This window comes from Rhamphochromis sp. 'chilingali' (assembly GCF_963969265.1).
Source record: "Rhamphochromis sp. 'chilingali' genome assembly, chromosome: 15".
Lineage (NCBI taxonomy): Eukaryota > Metazoa > Chordata > Actinopteri > Cichliformes > Cichlidae > Rhamphochromis > Rhamphochromis sp. 'chilingali'.
In genome coordinates this window covers 32468670-32489415 of record NC_137942.1, presented here as the reverse complement: position 1 = coordinate 32489415, position 20746 = coordinate 32468670, and the positions used below count along the sequence as shown (strand labels likewise).

The window sequence follows — 20746 nt, the reverse complement described above, 5'->3', positions numbered from 1 at the left end:
TTCACTTCTTGTGTCTTGATTTTGACCCAGCTGTCGTCTACATATCTGTACCAGTGGCTGGGTACTCTTCCTTTGAAAGAGCCAAGAGCCTTCCTTTCCACTTCCTCCATGTAAAGGTTGGCTACAATAGGTGACACGGGGGAGCCCATGGCACAGGGATAACTGTTTGCCTTTCCTGGACTGCGCTGTGCACATTGAAGAGAACGGCAACCTCAACATCGAAGTTTACCGGAAGCCCACACACACGGACCAGTACCTCCTCGTTGACTCCCATCACCCTCTGGAACACAAACTTGGAGTAATCAGGACCCTACACCACCGGGCAGAACATGTTCCCTCTAAGCCTGAAGGAAAAAAGAAGGAACACACACATGTAAAGGAAGCACTCAAAATGTGCGGCTATCCTAAATGGGCGTTCTTAAAGTCAGCAAAGAGGCACAGAAAAGAAGATCAGACACCAGCGAGGGAGGATAAGAAGGACAGACGCAACAACATTGTCATCCCCTATGTAGCCGGTGTATCAGAGAAACTCAGGAGAGTTTTCTCCAAGCATGACATCCCAGTGTATTTCAGACCCAGCAACACGCTCAGACAGAAACTGGTTCACCCGAAAGACAAAACACCAAAACACAGACTTAACAATGTGGTGTATGCTGTACAGTGCAGCGAGGAATGCCCAGACCTCTACATTGGAGAGACCAAACAGCCACTTCACAAGAGCATGGCACAACACAGAAGAGCCACCTCCACAGGACAAGACTCAGCAGTCCATCTGCATCTTAAGGTCAAAGGTCACTCTTTCGAGGATGCCAATGTTCACATTTTGGACAGAGAGGACAAATGGTTTGAAAGAGGAGTGAAAGAATCCATCTATGTCCACTGTGAGCGACCATCTTTGAACAGAGGCGGGGGTTTACGACACCAACTCTCTGCCATCTATAATCCAGTTTTGAGATCCCTCCCCAGACGCCTTAACGCCCACTCACATCCTGGGCCATCTGATCTCAGGAATTCGCATGATAAGGTGGGGCCAGGTTTCACAATGAACACACCCGAAACTCTGGCTGATTGGGACCCACACCCAGTTTCACAGCTTGGCTCAGGCGATTAGAGGATCATCAGGGGGTCCTTTTGTCCCTCTGTGGGGGGAAACTCCCACTAGGTTTATATCTGGGACTCTCCACCATTTGACCTTAGAACTGAAGAAGCTTCTCGGATGAGAGGTGAAACGTCTTCAAGCAACTTAAAGAAGTCCAGACGCTTTTCTTTACAAGCTCCTTTGATGACAGGGAGTTGTTAATTTGGCTCATCTGAAAGATTGAAAGCAACCTCAGAGTAAAAACATCTTAAACTGGCGTCTTCATCGTCCATAATTAGTTATATTCCAGTATCATAAATGATAGATAAAAATAAAAGGTACCCCTGACTTATCATCAGCTATACTTTTATGCATCCACATCTGGTATTTATAGTGCAGGAAGTGTAAAGCGGATGCTTTCACAACACAGAGAAAAAGTGAGACTGCTGTGAGTCTTTTCTGGTAAATGAAGCCTGGAACACTTAGTGATGAGTTACCAGCTGCCCTAAATTTCACTGAAATGCTTCATAATTAATGCTCTAGAGATGGAATTCCTTCCACTGCTTGCAACGGCAGATTTAGGAGTCAGGTAAGACTCACTTAAATTTCTGTAACTTGTTTTTACATTCATCACTTTTGCATCTGGTAATTAAGAGATGGTATTAAAAAAAGAGCAGCATGCAGCTCGAGTGTTTAGCCTCCTCATCTGGAAAATAGCTGTCAACAGAAAATTGTTGCACTGGCAAAATTCCATATTCAGATCACTGAGTAACAAAACAATCTTTGCTTTAATCTGTTCTCCAAAATTCTGCCAAATCCAACTTTAATCTCAATGGGATTTAGGTCCAAGCAGAAATATGACCTCACAGTTAATCGCATATGGATTACAAAGTTTACATGCTCTTTTTGACTCTTTCACGTCCACTAGAAAATATAGACAGGCGACATGTTGCTACAATGGTCCGAGTCCACTTAGAGGGAAGCGTCACTGCAAATCCGAGCTTGTCTAGAGCCACCTTTATCCCATGACAGACTTTTCAACCCTTACTACGATGCATTAGCATGCATTTTTCTTTAGTTTGTCATTTTCTGTATCTGAATGTGTGTAATACTGCAATACTGCACATTCTTTGTGTCTTTAAATGACAGCAACATTATAAAGAGAAAACACATCTTTTAATATTAACTGTTTGTTGCATCTAAAATGAATGAAATGCATCAGATGTAGCACGATACTGGTAGGAGAGGCAAACACTGCAGTGTTGGCACTGTGCCCACATCACCTGCACCTCAGCAAGTCTGAGCAGACAGAGGTGATTCAGAGCAAGACCGCTGTGTCCAAGACCCTTAAAGGGGCATCTCACATCATCAAAATAAATGGCCTCTGCTTGTTTCTAGTCATTTCTATGGTTTGCCGTCATGTTTTAAAACTTACATAGCACCAGTCAGTGTAGCTTTATCGCATACTGTACACTGTAGTGCTCAAATATAAAGAGGTACATGCAGGAAAACCCACAACACACAAAACTGTGCATAGTGACTGTAGTTTTTAATCAAAGCTAATCAAATGTATGTATAAATATTTCTGAGGATTTCTGGTGGTCTGTTGATTTAACGCTACATTTCAATTTACTACTATTTCAAAAGAAATACGAAACACAAACTCTCTCACCTTTACTGATGTTAATAATATAGATAGATTCAATAAATACAAATATTTAAGGCATATAAATTATGCATGATGTTTAAGGCCTCGATAGAAAAAGAAAGCTATGATATTATGGTAGCTCTGGATGAATCTTCCTAGCACTGCCCTACTTGTTGATATAATCTATTCCATTAGTTCAATGGAAAAAAAGGCTTTTCCCCTTTTGATTCAACCAGTGGAAGATGCCGCTGCTATAAATCCACGTGGAACATTTTTTGTTCTATCAAAAACGTTTTAAGTATATTATGAGCTTGTTTATCGACTGTGCTTTCTTCCAGACCCTATGTGGACACAACAACTAAAGCAATGGGAAGTTTGTTTTTTAATTATGCCAAAATAAAAAAAGGAAGTGCTACACTGCTGCAGCTGCAGTTGTAGTTCATAAAACTAAACTCTGAGCTCAAAGATACTGTAAATTTTGTGAAGCCAAGAAGAAAAGACCATTCTCACTCCCGAGGCGTAATATAGAGACCATTTGTCAAGTCCCGAGCCGTTCCTGAGGAACGCAACAGGTGACCTTCCGCGTTCTTATATTATGGATGAAATCCATAGAATGACGCGCCTCGGTAATACACGTTCCAGCCCTGTATTCCAGCCCTAACCATAACCTTAACCAGCACTTTAATGACATTAGAGAGTAAAACAAACGTACATGTGTAGATTCATTCCAAATGGCTCTCATGTTTCCTCATTTTTGCGATCTCGTAATATAGGCATGCGTTGGGTGCCCGGAAGTGTAATATACTGACGATTTGTCACCTAGCGTAAAATGTTACGCTTTGGAAGTGAGAACGTGTCGAGGAGAAACTCGTAGCTGAGTGAAAACCTTTGGTGGGGAAGAAAAAGGAGTATTTCATTTTTTTACAGTTATTATTTATTTCTACAATAACTCAGATGTCCTAACTTGTTCAAATACAGGCGCACTTTACATGCCATATATTTGATGATATAGTATACTGTTTGTAATTTCTTCGATTTTCTTAGATTTCAAAAGATGCTCTTTCAAGTACAAGTAAGCCTAGACTATCCTCACTAGTCCAAATGTGCACAGAGGAAGCATGATGCATTAGAGTTCATTTGCAAATCATCACAGACCAACATCTAACCATGGGGGATCAGAGAAAGCCATTTTCTAGTCAGAAGGAATGAAAATGAATTAACTTTCTGGAGCAGAGTGCAATTGATGACAGATGCGGTAACGCTGATGCTTTTAGCAGTGGCAAAGAAATTGATGCGTGTGATGCTGTAAAAAGCAAAAACACTTGGAACACAAATACTGTACAAGTAGGGGTGGGTTTTGATTATCGATTTATTATTGATTCTCGCTTGGATAACGTGAAATCGATTCATTAAAATCCTGAATTGATTTTTTAATATAAATTTATTTTGGCCAAAACGCCAGAATCTCAGGTTAAACCTCCCAAAATTTCAACAACCACCAAACAGCTAAAACAACACGGATTCTGCACAAAGACATAAACACAAAGCGCGGAGCCGCCGACGCATCAGAATCAGTGAGACTTTCTCACCTGACTGCACGGACACGAGCTGAAAGCCGACAGCTCGCTGATTCTGATGTTTCGGCGGGTCCGCGTTTTGTGTTTACGTCGTTTTTGCGCTGATTCTGAAGCTGCAGGTTTTTCTCTCTCCAAACAATATTGAGTAAACCAGCAGCAAAAGAAGATCCAAACTACGCTTCACATAAACATCGTCATGAATTCCCTCTGATTGTTTTGCTTCCACCACGATAAAATCACACTTCATGCACAGCTCTCTCTCTCTCTGTACTTCAAGAACAGTTTCCCGTCTAAAAACCTGTTTTCTGCATTATTCGCTTGCTTGTTACGCACAAGTCTACGGTTGTTTACAGCCTGTCAGACACTGTTTTTTTTTCTTGTACTTCCGAAAACAAAGCCTCATTTCTGCCGTTCAATACTGAACAAATTTAAACTTTTTAAAATTATGCAAAATTGCAAAATGCTCAGCTGTGTCTGTAATCAAACCTCTGTAACTTTGCTCTGCTTCATGCCGGCAGCATCAGGTAATGTTCATATGTTCATTAATGGTTTTCTTTCGTTTTTGATGTACTGCAGAATATTTTTTATAAAATCCCAGGAAAGGAAAACCTTCATGTTTTTCTGTGTTTTATCCTCAGCTACTTTGACACAAAGGCATCTGCTGTGACGCTCACACCTTTGATAAAGTCTGGAAAGTGTCAGCTCCCTTTTTATAGATACAAAAATATGTAAATGTACTGATCTAAATTATAATATTTCTGACTGTCTGAGGCAAAATTTCCCATATTCAAATCGAATTGAATCGAATCGTGGATCGAATCAATTCGGGACCTTGTGAATCGGAATCGAATCGATTCTAGAAATGAGTGACGATACCCAGCCCTGTGTACAAGCTTGCCAGCTGCATCTCATCCAGGCTAACCTAGAAAACAACTTATACACAGTGAATATTAAACAGACTATTTATAACCAAAGGCCATGCCTCTGATCTAATTAATTTTTAAAGGCTGTCTGTCAAACATTTGTGATAAAATTCACTATGATTAGAAGAGGTGAGTGGGTTGTCTTATGCATACTTCAACATATAAAGTGGAGGTAAATGTGGGATGTGTTGGCCACTTGCTTTAGGTGTGATATCTTCAGGAGTTTCCAAGTCTTTTGCCCAAATAATACTAGATAAAGATCATTTTTATATTCAGAAATTGAGCATGCACATATCCAGCATGGTGGCTGAATGTGCTGACATACAAATCGTTGAAACGGTCCAGAACTTTCCATTGAGAGAGAGAGAGAGCAACTGCTAGCCTGTTGTGATTATATTAACATTGTCTGAAAGTTAATTTATGAGTCCATGTATCACATTTCCTCATTGTGTAAGAGTCTGTCTGCATGTAAATTCTCGCCATTTTATTTTTAACCTCATGGCCAAATGATTAAGGTGCATTAGGGGTAGTAGTAAGCTGTCGCTGCAGTACTTCACCGGGGTATTTATGAGTAAAAATGAATCAACTGTGAAAAAACAACTCAGATAATAAGCAGGGCATATCAGGCCATCCTCATTTGGATTTTGCACTGCAGGCTGTTTTTCACAATCCACTAAATCACTCTGATGAAGACCGTGGATGCACATTCGCAAATTTATTTCTTGCTTTGGAGAACATGAATGTCTGCAGGGATCACCAAAGTCATTAGGAGTTATCCAGGAAATTACGACCAGCTAATGATAGCAGGTTCCTTATTCTCTCTGTTCACATTCTGTATCATGAACATCGCAGCAGAAAAATGTGTTTAAGACAAAATATCGAGAGGAAAAAGAAAACTGCCACTCCTGGTGCTTCCCTGCTTCCCTTTGTAAGTGTTCTCAGTTTTACAACATTAAGGCCTACCCAGAAAACTGACAGATGTCCTGAGTATATATAGCTACCATATTCTGATGACTCACCCAGTCTAAAGCGTTTTCAAGCTATAATCCATGTTCATGTATTATTATTATGGTTAACGCATAGCAATGATGTATAAAGCTTTACAAAACACAATACCTTGAAAAGAACCCCTTTTGATGTCCATCTCTAGCACAACCCTTTGTCTTTTAGCTCTTTTGACAGCTACAGTGCATTTCAAGTACATTTTCTAGCTTTTGTACTTTGGCCCAAGGTCAGTGTTTATATTTTATTTTCATCCTTCTGACAGAACAACACAATCAGCAACTGATTTAGTAGAAGTCATACCTCTCACTCATTCATTTCTAACCAACCTGGCCTGGCAGCTACCCAGTCATTCCACGGATGGACAGACTCCAACTTCACCTATGAGTTGGAACAGTAAGAAGAACTTGTTCATATGTAACTACTGAGCTCAACAATATGCTAAGCCTAGGATCATAGTCATTAAAATCTTCTGATGAAATGATACATTAATCATAGCTAAAGCCAAAAACCTCTTCACAAATGTTAAGGAATGCCAACTGTTCACTTTAGGATTTTTGGTGTCAGCAAAGTTAGCTAAGATGCTGTAAAGCTTGGATCCACCTCACAGTATTATATATTTCTGCAAACTATCTGCCTGCTGAATCAAAATGGTAAGTTCCTAATGGAACACATCCATTTTGTTCTGGAGACTTGCAGTTTCACAGGGGAGTTGATTAATGGATGCTCAGGAGCTAGCATTTCCATCCAATCAACATGTGACACCAGCTTGAGTTTGCTGCCAAAGACTCGGTGGTTGCCGGTGGTTGCCTCACATCTCTTGAGGTTCGAGCCAGATATCCAGGCAGCAGCGGGAGGCTGACAGCAGTGACGCAAGCAAGCTATAGAACCGACTCTTCGGTCAGAGAGTGAGCAGAAAATAGCAGATATATCCCACATAAAAGAAGATGGCAGCTCTCTTTGAGAGTTATACACCCATACATACCTTGAAAAATATTACGACCTTGTGGGCGCCAGTGGAGGCAAGCAGAGAGGAAGGACAGAAGACAGCATTTGAGAAGGAGGGGGACTCAGAGCAGCAAGCTGCTGGAGCTAAGGTGCGAAGCTGTGGTGGCTGCAGACAGGTGCACTTAAACTGCATTCACATGTATGGAATGACTCATGCATGTACATATACAGATTACCTGGGGTGGTGAGGGGTTAGAAGTGCATACAAGCCAGAGTTGGGGTTTGCTTAGACTAAAAGACTTAGACTTACAAATGTCTGTAATGTTCTTTGGAACTTTTTCCCAATAAATAAACCCCAAGTCTGGTGGGCTCATGCACAAAATGTTATGCATGTCACAGGACAATATGTCTTCCACACACTGGAGACAAAGTGACAGCTGCAACACTGTGGTGACAGATGATGGACAGAGAAAGAAGTCAGCCATTTTTTCCCCTGATTTGTGAATATTCATTTATAATGGATGGATTGTGACATGGCATTAATGTAATCATACTGGTAATGAAAACTTTCACTGCAGTGTGTGAAATGACAACAACTTCACATCCAATTTTGTCAATAAACAAGTCAATCACGAGGCAAAATTTTGGAAAATGTAACATCTGAAAATTTGATTAGAATTGCTCCAAAGCAATTGCTTTGTTCTGTTATGGCTGCTAGCATTGTTAGCATCAGTTAGCATTAGCCAGCATGCTCAAACAGACAACATATATCACAGGAAGGGTACCAAAGCCACAAGCAAACAGATTAACAGGTCTTTAACAAGCATCATTTGTCTTCAATTTTGCTCTGTGTCATCAGTAAACCTGTGTTTGCCTCAGTGCTCTGACCCCCCTATGACAGCTCTTTTAACACAGTAGGAACAGCAAAGGGATACAACCTGCACAAAAAACATGTGAATAACTTTAAAGGAAGCAACCTTGCGAGAGTACACAGGATACACAAGATCATTTGATTTCATATCTATCTATCTATCTATCTATCTATCTATCTATCTATCTATCTATCTATCTATCTATCTATCTATCTATCTATCTATCTATCTATCTATCTATCTATCTATCTATCTATCTATCTATCTATCTATCTATCAAAAGCCTTTCAAAGGCTTCATTGTGTTGTCAGTCTCTAACTCTCACTGTGAGACAGAGACAGACAGACTCACTTTGGTCTCAGTAAGTATGCTGAATTTTGGACCTTGCAACTGATTGATTTATCATCATTAAAAGATCAGAAACAGCGACTCAACTCTTATGGGAAGGTTTACCACAAGATTCAGGAGTGTGTTCATGGGAATCTTTGACTCAAAGTCTCCAAGCTAATTTTTCGAGCCCCGGCTCGGACAGTCTCACTTGTTGTGTCCTTGGGCAAGACACTTCACCTGCTGCAATATGGCAGCCTCGCTTCTGTCAGTCTGCCCCAGGGCAGCTGTGGCTACAACTGTAGCTGCCTCCACCAGTGTGTGAATGTGAGAGTGAATGAATAGTGGAATTCTACAGTGCTTTGAGGGCCCCGAAAAGCGCTATATAAATGCAATCCATTATTATTATTATTATTAATTCCCCTCTCGCCTCTGAAGGCAGTCTAGCCTTCAAGCTTGGGTTCTCTACCAGAGGCCTGGGAGTTTGAGGGTCCTGCACAGTATCTTAGCTGTTCCTAGGACTGCACTCTTCTGGACAGAGATCTCTGATGTTGTTCCTGGTATCTGCTGGATCAGGGCAACATCCGAGCTGGCATGACTTCATATTTATCTGTTTTGCTCGTGTCTGCGGTAGGCATGCTTAGCGTGGGGGTACTAGCCTTTGCAGCTGATGTACTCTGGCGTTCTTTCCAGTTTTTCTCACATAATTCTATGAGCAAAGGATCCCAAATCAAATAAAAAGATATAGTATTTTCTACATGACTGCTTCTTGTTGATTGTTATTCAGTTATACTGCTTGAAAAATAATGTTTTGGTGCTGACCGTAGCGGTCTGTTAAATTGCCTTTCATTTTCCTTTGACCATGGAAAGCTCAAACCAAGAATTGGCAGAACACAATGACTTGCCTCAAGGCAACAGGCAAAGTCACTCGTGGGCTCACCTGAACACTACCAGCCATAGCCAAGGCTAAGTTGGTAGGTATGGTTGGTGCAATCGACCCATCAGTTAGAATCAAGCTTATCAAACCACTTGGTAAAATCTGTCCTTGGAATCTCTTGTTTGCACTAGTACAAGACTAGAGACCTTCCAATATTTCGACCTGAAACCATATATATAGATATTAAATGCCAGGAAGACCTAAACTGTCTCTTCAAAGACGCTAGTATCTGGGGCCTGGATCTCCTCCATACCTGCTTCATACCCTGGGGGACGGGGCTGTGGCTCCCCACACTCCCTAGCAGATCGTTACATGGAGAATCCTTTGGAATACAAGCATGCTGATCCACACAGGTGTGCACACAGGTGTACACACGGGTGTTCACAGACGCGGACTACACCTTTCTTGGCTGCTGCCTCAAAGCACATGGTGCGCTGTCTATCTTGCGTGCTGCACAATATCGTTTATTATTTAGTATCTACTGATATCTACTGCTAGCTAGTTTATTGTGATGGTGCTGTTTTTTTTGAAAATAAAATAAATTCATAATTATAATAAAGGTCAATCAAATGGACCAATATGGCAAGGCCATGATGATCCACTTGGTAAAATAAATCCGCTTGGCATCTTTCTTGGCCTTAAGACAACAATTCTGTCAAAAAACGATTTAATATGAAGGCAATGGGCAGAGAGTTACAGGCATAGCTCTAAAGAATGTAGCCTCATGGGCAGTGTAGTCCGTGCTGCAGGGAGAATGGACTGCCATACCCGTTATGTGACTGTGAGTGTGAGGAAGGGAGAAAAAGGACAGTCGAAAAGTACGAGTTGTCACCGAGCAGAAACGGAAGCAGGAAGCATGTAAATATAATAATAACCACTGCAGCCAAACAGAGTGCCTGACGAGCCCAGTTGTAAGTAAGCTATTAAGACTTGACTGTACGCTGTATTTGTGTTTTCCTCTGAAAAAATAAGTTCCATTGGAGCAGCCTTTCAGCGCCTCTCTCTGTCTCTCGCTAGCAAAGTTGACCCAATCAACAAAGTAAAGCTAGTTTTCAGCTACGAGCCCGACACGAACCCGACGTATTAGTCAGAGGTCCCTTTACTACGGTTCGGAGCCGCAGACCTGTTTTATATAAGCGTGAAATAGTTTTCTATACGAGATCGCTGCAAAAAGTGCAATCTTACCTAATGTCCACATACTGTTACTCATTTTATATTAAGATTTAAAAATCTAGTTGGTGTTGGTATGGCGGGTAACCTTCAGGATGATAATATATTAAGTAATCCAAAGTATTCAGTGTCAAATGACTTTGATTTCACTGCACTTCCCTCATCTAATAACTCTGCATTCACTCCAGCATACATCACAACTGTGACAAAAATTCTTTGTTGACTAATTATTTAATAACCCAGATTTTTCTCCACGTTTTTAATAAAGCCTGAATTAATAATCTGCCTGTGTCTCTCCCATGAGACAACTAGCCAATTGGCTGCCTCCAGGTTCCTTGATTTTTTTATTCAGAAAGCGTTCTTCTCTTTTGGCAATGTGCCGTGGAAGCAGGGAGTGGCTGAATTACTATGCGGTCACTCCCTGCATCTCCCTTTCATTCTAAATATTTTTCTAATCCCAGCATCCCATTAAATTATTCATCCAGTCAGATGTCTTCTCTGGCAGTCGATGGGTAATGAAGCTGCATCTGCAGTGCCCAAGATAGTGACTCATTAGATAGCTTCGCATCTGCTGTTCCCTGTTGAGCTTGGCTAAGCTATACACTTTCCCACTTAGGGTTTTTCTGTACTTATCAAATAGCACATGCGTCTGAGACATTATCATATTTTGTGTCCAAGGGTTCTAACCTCATTGGTCATATCTTTCATCCACATCTTCTAGTTAGCTTATTTTTAAGGAAAATCCAATCTGTGGACTTTAAATTGACTTGTTATTACAGTTTTTTTCCCTTTACCATTATATGTTGTTCCTCTTTTACGATCATCTAAAAATAATTTCCAAAAGCTGAACAGATGTTGATAATTCTGGTACCCTAAGCAATTTACGTAGTAAATTTAATCCAGATTGATTAATTAGAGAAGTTAGTGTATTTATGTATGTCTGTTCTCTATGATCAAATAATACGATATATACTGTCTATCCCAGCTATCAGAAGGCAAGAGGCAGGGTGCAAAACAGGTAGCTAGTCTATTACAAGGCTTCCATTCTCTCTTATGGCCAATTTAGAATTACCAGCTAGTCTAATATGTCTTTGTAATGTGGGAGATGTCGAAGCATCCAGAGGGAATACACGCTGTGTTCTTCCATTACAAGAACCTAGCCCTAGTTATGATCTTTAATCTTCAGTCTTAATCATTTAAGCGTATCCCTATAAACCTGTCGGTTCAGTAAACAGTACTTCAGAAAAAAAACGTTTGTTACATTTGCTTCCCTGTAAGGGAATCAGATGGATATTTCTTTCCATCCAAGTGAAAGAAATATCAGTGAAGCCCCACAGTTAATTCCATCAGCCCTGCAAGCATTTTAAACCTTGTGTTTTGGAATTCATAATATATACAATACACTTGCATAAGCTCTCACTAACATGCTGGAAAATCATCTCTGTTGGAAGCAAACAGAGACAGAGGCAGAGACAGATGTCCTCACTTCCACACTCCTGCATACATTTATAAAAATGTTCTCTTATACTTGAACTCAGTCTTAAGGTTGCTCCCATTTGGTGTAATCGATTTATAAAAGATGCTTCAGGTTTTACGTAGGTTTGTCAGCAATACAATACACTGGTTATAGTCGAACATGTTAAAAATGTAATAATAAAACAAAACTTGTCCCACATACCCATCATTATGGTGCAGGAAGTCGTTGCAGCTCTCCTAACACAATATCGCCACATAAACTCTGATATAGGAGGAAAGGAAGTCAAAAAAATTTTTTTCCACAAACTCTCAGGTTTTCTAGCATCTCCCTCTGCCATTAAAATGGTGTTAAAAACGGACACACTCACGTCTTCAACCCAGCTGTGGTGCAAAAACGACCGGTTGAAGTGCCACAAAAACTGTGTTGTACAAGTATGTGCAAGTATGTGCCATTAGACACCACGCTTTTAAGGTTATAAGAGCTGGGTGCAATAACCTCAATTTTATCTGAATTTAGAAGCAGGAAGTTTCTGGAAACTTCTGCCACTTGTATTGGCAATCTCTGTTTAAGTAATAATAATAATGGATTGGATTTATATAGCACTTTTCAAGGCACCCAAAGCGCTTTACAATGCCACTATTCATTCACTCTCACATTCACACACTGGTGGAGGCAGCTACGGTTGTAGCCGCAGCTGCCCTGGGGCAGACTGACAGAAGCGTGGCTGCCATATCGCGCCATTGGCCCCTCTGGCCAACACCAGTAGGCGGTAGGGTAAAGTGTCTTGCCCAAGGACACAACGACCAGGACAGAGAGCCCGGGGATCGAACAGGCGACCTTCCGGTTATAGATACGCTTCCCAGCCCCCTGAGCCAAGTGAAAGTGAAGGAACATATATTGACAAGTAAATCATCAGCTTTGCTTTGCCTTTACCACAGCAGACCAATACAGTGTCCACATCAACGCTTATGACTCATCAATCCATCTCTTGCTCCTCTCTCCCTTCACTAATGAACAAGACCCTGACATCCTTAAACTTCTTCACTTGGAGCCGTAACTCATTCCTGACCCAGAGTGAGGCTCAACATTTTTCTGGTTGAGGATAACAACCTTAGACTCGAGAACACATCTGCTAAATTGCCCTAGTGCATGCTGGAGGTCACTAGCTGGTGAAGCAAGAAGAACTACATGTCCACATGTACGAAGAACATGAACCTGAGGCCACCGAAGGAGAAATGTTCTCCTACTTGACTGTGCCAAGAAATTGTACCCATAAAAGTTATAAACAGAATTGGTGACAAATGGCAATCCTATGGAGTGTAGCTCTCACTTTACTACCAGCAATGCAAACCAATCTCACTACAGTATTACAGGGACTTTATTGCCAGTATAGGCCAGTCACCATGTCTCCCATAGGATACTCCGAGGTACACGGTCAGTTGCCTTTTCCAAGTCCACAAAACACATGAAGAGTAGTTGGGTAAACTCCCATGCACTTTCTCATAACCTTGAGAGGATTAGTCCAGTGTCCCACAACTAGGACGGAAACTGCTTTGCTCTTCCTGGATCCAAGATTCCACTAGTGGACAGATTATACTGGCATAGAGCTTCCTGGAGAGACCGAGGAGTGTGTTTTCTCTGAAACCTCTTGAAAATGGGGACCAAATCACCTGGTCTGCCAGTGCAGAGGCAATATCCCCAAATTCCACACAGTGCTGCAGAGGTGTGTCATTGAAGACAGCCCTACAACATCCAGAGCACTGTTTCCTGGTGAGGGAACAGTGAATCCCTTCCCTCCCCAAAGACCCGTCAGCATAGAGGTTTTTGACCATTCCAGTGACCTCACCCACAGTGATGGGTGAGTCTAAGCATTTCTCCCTAGACTCAGCTTCCACTACACAAGATGTGTTAGTGGAATTGAGGAGATCATCAAAGCTTCATCCCCTTTCTGAGTCGCCTGACGATATCCCAGAATTGCCTCAAGGCCAACCAGAAGTCCTGCTCACAGTCCTGCTTTAGCTAGTGCTAGGGCTGCCTTTCACTTGGCCTGTCTACAAGAGTCCCACAAGCCAGCCAAGTTTGATAGGGCTCCTTTAGCTTTATAGTTCTCTTCATCTCTGGCATCCACCATCTGTTTCAGGTATTAGCACTACAACAGGCACCAACCACCTTGCAGCCACAGCACCTTGGTTTGGAACAAAGTCCACTTGGACTCAATGTTTCCAGCCACCCTTAAGCTACTTTGAAGCTCTGCTGATGGTGGAATATGAAACTCTTGCAGACCAGGGCCTTCTCCAGATGCTCCCAACTCACCCTAACCACATGTTTGGATACACCAAGTCTGTTCAGCATCCTCCCTTGTTACCTGACCCAACTCACAACCAGGTGCTGATCAGCTGACAGCTCTGATCCTCTTTTCACCCAAGTGCCCAAGACATACAGCTACAGGTCTGATGATTGCTAGACTCTTCATCAACCTGTGACCTGGGGTGTTATGGTGAAAAGTGGACTTGTGTACAGCCTTATACTCAAACATGGTATTTGTTGTTGCCCATTCAAACATTTACGTCTCTCCTTCAGCAATTTAAAACTATATCTCTTATAAAACCTATAAGAGATATAGTTTTGATACACTATTATAGCAAATTATACCTTGTAAAACTTTTCCTTACTGTGTACCAAACTTGGGGTTGTTTGGGGTCTGGGGGCCTGTAACCCCTATAGACATGGTTACTAGTATTTTCTTGTTTTTACCTGGTATTATTATTTCCGACACCCCTTGAACACACTTTGATTTTCCGTAGTTCAGTGAATGCAACAAAAGCACGTTGCTGCATTAAGCTAGGCAAAACGGAGCAAGACACCGAGAGCAAATAACAAGCTACACAGTGAGTCTTTTGGTATAAAATAAGTGTTATAAAGTATTTTCAACAGTCTCTAACTTAAAGTTATGTACTTTTCAGAGGCCTTTATGTGTTTTACTCTCGACCAAAACCAGGCAGAGCGTGTATTTGTTTCTTGGGAATTCCGGTGAGTTACTAGAGATGATAAGTTAGCAGGAAAACTTATGCTAATTTTACATGTGGTAAACACTGCAACAGTGCGAATTCCGTATTGTCTAAAAAAAGCTAAAACCAGTCGGAGTACTTGAATCGTGTGTGAAATGGAATGTCGTATTTTATTTTATTGTCTATTTGATTGGGCATCTTCACAAATGTGCAAAACTAATGCAGGATGCACTTCTCTTTTAGCCATAAATGTTGTCCAGTGCCTTTTCTGCACTTTGTCATTTCAGTTATAGGTTAATACATGTAAATAAGTTATTTAAAACTAGTTACGTTACAAACATTTCATGATGTGATTACATATGCCTTAAAAAGGGGTATTTAAATACAATTGATTGTAATGCTGTAAAGCAATACAAATGGAATTCATAGAGACAGAACAATGTTAAAACGACAGTGTACTTGATTTTGAAAACTTTATGAGATCTCATTTTATTTAGAAAAACTGTTAAGAACTATTTTGTTTATTGCTCTGTACTGTATGTGCAGACTGGTTTTTTGTGATCCTGGATCTGAAGTGGTTCTGGATATGGATGGCGAGCCAGACCCTGTGAAAACTCTTGGCGAATCCAAAAGCAGTGTGGCCAGCTGTTCTGGATGCAGGAGTAGAGCTACAGTCTGAATTACTTCGAATCGCAGGATTTCAGATAAGCAAGAGCAAAAACTGCTTACTTCATACGGATTGTTTCTCTGGGAAACTATTGAACTCCCAATATCCTGCTCATCAGGAGTCAGGTCTAAAGAGACTACTTATTTTATTTTATTTTGTTGTTATTTTCAAAAGAGCGCTCTTCTCTGTTGATCTTCTGTTAATTTTCTATGCTGTTTACATTGGATTATTGCACCACTGTAACATTGTAATAAATCTGCCGGCTGTTCAACACTCAATTCTCTCAAATTTATTTTACTCCTCTCGAATCTAGTCTATAAGTTTAACCCTACTATACTAAGCAGGTGTTACAGGGCCTATCCCTCTTATTATAGTACAAAGAGCTGGGTCCACCTGAACCAGTCCTCAAACTGGTGCATCACAAACCCAACACAGTTACAGATACACTCACAACTCATTGTTTCTAAAGTTCATTAAATTCCATCACAGGTTTGGACTCACTGATCCTACGTGGACAAAATTGATTTTTAATCACACTTTGGTAAACAATTATATTGATTATTACAGATAATAATGAACCCTTAGTAATGCTGCAGTTTATGTCTGTGTCATTAGTGTGTTTAAAGAATGTGCTAAAAATTATTATATACAGATAAGACAAATGAGAGTGTTACCCTTTGATGCCTGATGATGGTAACTAGTTTCAGTCTGGACACACCTTTACAATGGCTACTCACATTTCAAGGAATAACAGAACAATGGCATAAGCACAGAATGGATAATAAGAGTTAAATATTCCAGCAGTTACTGCAGTGCAATTATTTTTTTCAGTTCATCCTGGGTATACTTGTCAACCTGCGCATTTCCAGGTGTGTATGCCCCAGGACAGCTGTGGCTACAACTGTGGTTTGCCTTCACCAGTGTGTGAATGTGAGAGTGAATGAATAGTGGAATTGTAAAGCGATTTGGGTGCCTAGAAAAGCGCTATATAAATGCAATCCATTATTATTATTATTATTATTATTATTAGTGTATGTATGTGTTTCTCACTGTTTGCACTGTTGTGCATCCATTTATCAGCTGTGTGCTTTAATGTGAGTATCTGTGTGTTGCTGTGTTGGCTGCCCAACAGCAGAAAGCAGCTATCTAAATATAGCTGCAGCTCAGGGCTCACAGAGGAAGGCCCTTCACACATCCAGGGATTAACCATTACTCTGTCTGACTCACACAAAGACACGCACTTAGACACTCCCACTCTAAACACAAACGTACAAGTATTTGATGCACACACAGTATGCATAGAGAAGACATACACATAAGTGGCTGTCACACTGAAGGACTGACGTTAAGTAATTTTATAATTTAGTTAATTAATATGTAGATAAAATGAAAAATATTCCAATAATGAATATCTACGAGGACCAAAATAAAAGTGCTAACAGAAATGAATGTTAAAAATTAGGTTTATAAAAAACAGAAGACCATCTTTTCCTCTTTACGTCAACAGTGTAATAGATTACACTCAAGGTTAATTTGAACAAACGAGGGCTATATATTAAATTAATGTTTTTAAAATTGATGATCTAGAAGGTACGGCAATAGCAAGGAAGAATGGCAACATCAGGTAGTAGTGAGAAACATCTGGACAACACCTTGGCATATTTAGTAATGCTAGAAGGAAAATACATCTATCAGTTCTTTGGCTTTACATGTGTATCAGGACATAATAAAAATAATTTGGTCTTAAAATGATTTAGATACATCAGATGAAAAACTGCAGATGACTAATTACTCAGTCTAATAATTTAATATTTAATATAAACTAAGTCAAACACTGATAGAAATTCAATTGTCCATTTGCTGCTGTGCTTGTCCAGCTGCATGACCCAATTTTAGCCAAGCTTTAGATGTCAGACAGATGGGCTCACATTTGACTCTAGAATACTTTGGAGTCTTGTGACTGCAAAACAAGCCCAAATCATCACCCCTCCACCGTGATTGAGAGTTATGATGAGGTGTTTGAATTCATGCTACTGTACATTATGGCCAAAAATTCAGTTGAATTTAATTTTTATTTATATTGCGCCAAATCACAACAACAGTTGCCTCAAGGTACTTAAGCTAGTAATAATAATACAGAGAAAACCCCAATAATCAGATGACCCCCTTTGAACAAACACTTGGCAACAGTGGGAAGGAAAACAGGAAGAGATCTCTGGCAGAACCAGAACCTAATTCCTATAGAACAGTAAAGGTTTACTTAGTTTTTACACACACTGTTAAATAAATAATGACACCCCCATCACCCTCCTCCCCCTCCCTTTCTCCCTCCTCCCCACACCTGAAATTCACTGAAGAGATGATGGAGCGGGTCAATGCTGGGCTCAGATCTACCCCCCGGCCCAATCCCTCTTTGTCCCCCATAAACCCCCCACCAAAGCAGCCAAAGGTTCGCCACCGAGCCCCACCCTCAACAGAGCAATCGAAGTCACATTGCCCAGCCTCGCCCCCCTTAGTTCCTCCTTACCACCTTCATGCTTTGTCTCCGCAGTCTGATGTGTGATGTGTGGAGGGTCCAGGCTGCGAGGATTATGGCAGTGGTGACTTTTCCCAGGAGAAGCTGGGACCCTGTTTACTAGAAGGTTTTAAAATTTCTGTACTTTTAGGTGACAGGAGACATGTGGCCTGGTCAAAACACAGAGAGCTGCACTCTAAAAGATCTTTAAATATAGTAAACATACCTTGTGTGCCACAGACTGCTCCCAAACATGAGGGGACAAGTAATGCCTCTAAAACACTTAAGTTGGCTTTATTAAACGTTAGATCTTTAGCTGGGAAAACATTTTTAATTAATGATTTAATCACTGAGCACAGCCTTGATTTTATGTTTTTAACTGAAACTTGGTTGGACCAAAATAACAGTGGAGCTGTTCTCATCGAGACGACCCCTCCTAACTACAGTTTTATCAGTGAGGCCAGGGTGAGCAGGAGAGGAGGGGGGGTTGCTGTCTTATTTAATGAATCATTTCAATGTAAGCAGCTATCTCCTGGAAGTTTTCAGTCTTTTGAATATGTGGCTTTACAGCTGAAGGCCCCATCCAAAGTTGTGTTTCTTAATGTTTACAGGCCTCCCAAATACTGCACAGACTTTTTTAATGACCTCAGTGAACTGCTGTCTGTGATCTGTGTTGATCTCGACTGTGTAATTATTGTTGGGGATTTTAACATCCATGTGGACAACCCTCAGGACAAAGGGACTAAAGACCTGAGTAACACTCTGGGCAACTTTGGGCTGACTCAGCATGTAACAGAGGCCACACATAATAGAGGACACACTCTCGACCTACTGATCTCCAAAGGCCTGAGCATTTCAAAGGTTACTGTGTCTGATGTGGGCTTATCTGATCATTACTGTGTTTTCTTTGAAAGTAAAATCTCAGCCCACACAAATATATCAACAGCAGTGATCACAAAACGGTGTATAACTGAAGACAGTAGTGAGATCTTTAACCAGGTCTTCCCATTAACACCTGACCTGTCCAAAGGTTCAGTCAATGAGCTCGTCAATAGCTTTAATGCAAAAATGTTAAATGTAATGGACACTATTGCCCCCATTAAGGTGAAGGTTATCTCTGGAAGGAAAAAGTCTCCATGGAGAAACTGCACACTGGTGAAAAATGAAAAAAGAGAGTGTAGGAAAGCTGAGCGCAGATGGAGAAAAACAAACCTCCAGGTTCATTATGACATCTATAAAGAGAAACTTCCATCCATCCATCCATTCGCTTCCGCTTATCCTTTTTCAGGGGCGCTGGAGCCTATCCCAGCTGTCATAGGGCGAGAGGCGGGGTACACCCTGGACAGGTCGCCAGTCTGTCGCAGGGCCAACATACAGGGACAGACAACCATTCGCACTCACTTTCATTCGCACCTAGTGACAATTTGGGTTATCCAATTAACCTATCCCCACTAAGTGCATGTCTTTGGATGGTGGGAGGAAGCCGGAGTACCCGGAGGGAACCCACGCAAACACGGGGAGAACATGCAAACTCCACACAGAAAGACCCCGGCCTGATGTTGGAATTGAACTCAGGACCTTCTTGCTGTGCGGCAACAGTGCTAACCACCGTGCCACCGTGCTGCCTAAAGAGAAACTTCACAATTATAATTTACAACTGAGGAGTGCAAGAAGGTCCTACTTCTCTGACATCATCACTAAAAACAGCCATAATGCTCGGGTCTTATTTTCTACAGTTGACAGGCTAACAAACCCTCCTGTGCCAGTGGCAGCTGAACTTCATTCAACCATGGCCTGCAATGACTTTGCCAAATTCTTCACAGACAAAATCCAAAAGATTAGACAAGCAGTTGGTACATCAACAGCAGATCCAGGATATGTACTGTGTCCACCAAAAAACTGTTTAAACACCATGAAACAGTTTCAACCTATTAACAGCAAAGACCTGGAGGACATCTTAGGTCAACTGAACTCCTCCTCCTGCTGTTTAGATGTCCTGCCAACAAGTTTTTTCAAAAAGGTCTCAAAGACTTTAGAGTCAGACCTGTTACAGATCGTCAACTTTTCTTTATTATCAGGTGTGTTTCCAGAATCACTAAAAACTGCTGTAATCAAACCTATACTGAAAAAGGACAATCTTGACAAGACACAAATGAACAACTACAGGCCGATCTCAAATCTCCCATTTTTAAGTAAGATCATTGAAAAAGCAGTTTCTCAACAGCTCAATTACTTCTTAAAACAGAATAACTGCTACGATGCCTTCCAGTCAGGTTTTAGACAGAACCACAGCACTGAAACCGCTCTGACCAAAGTGTTTAATGACATATGTCTGAACACAGACAGTGGAAAAATGTCAGTCCTAGTTTTACTGGATCTCAGTGCAGCATTTGATACAGTTGACCACAACATATTACTCAAACGACTGGAGAACTGGGCAGGTCTTTCAGGAACTGTACTAAACTGGTTCAAAACATACTTAGAAAACAGGAAATACTTTGTATCAATAGGTAACTTCACATCTGAGCAGACAAGTATCACATGTGGAGTTCCCCAAGGTTCCATCTTGGGACCCCCTCTGTTTAACATTTACATGC

The 20746-nt window shown here is 41.0% G+C and overlaps 1 protein-coding gene and 1 long non-coding RNA gene across 3 annotated transcripts in view; one reads left to right on the top strand and one right to left on the bottom strand.

The window, feature by feature from the left end:
- The window catches only part of LOC308412144 (vesicle-fusing ATPase), a 73959-nt gene that overhangs the window by 35435 nt on the left and 17778 nt on the right, over positions 1 to 20746 (bottom strand). The window lies entirely within an intron of this gene.
- On the top strand, positions 14692 to 15907 carry LOC308412221. Its single transcript, XR_013974541.1, has 2 exons — positions 14692 to 14989; positions 15514 to 15907. It is a non-coding gene; the product is annotated as an uncharacterized lncRNA (long non-coding RNA).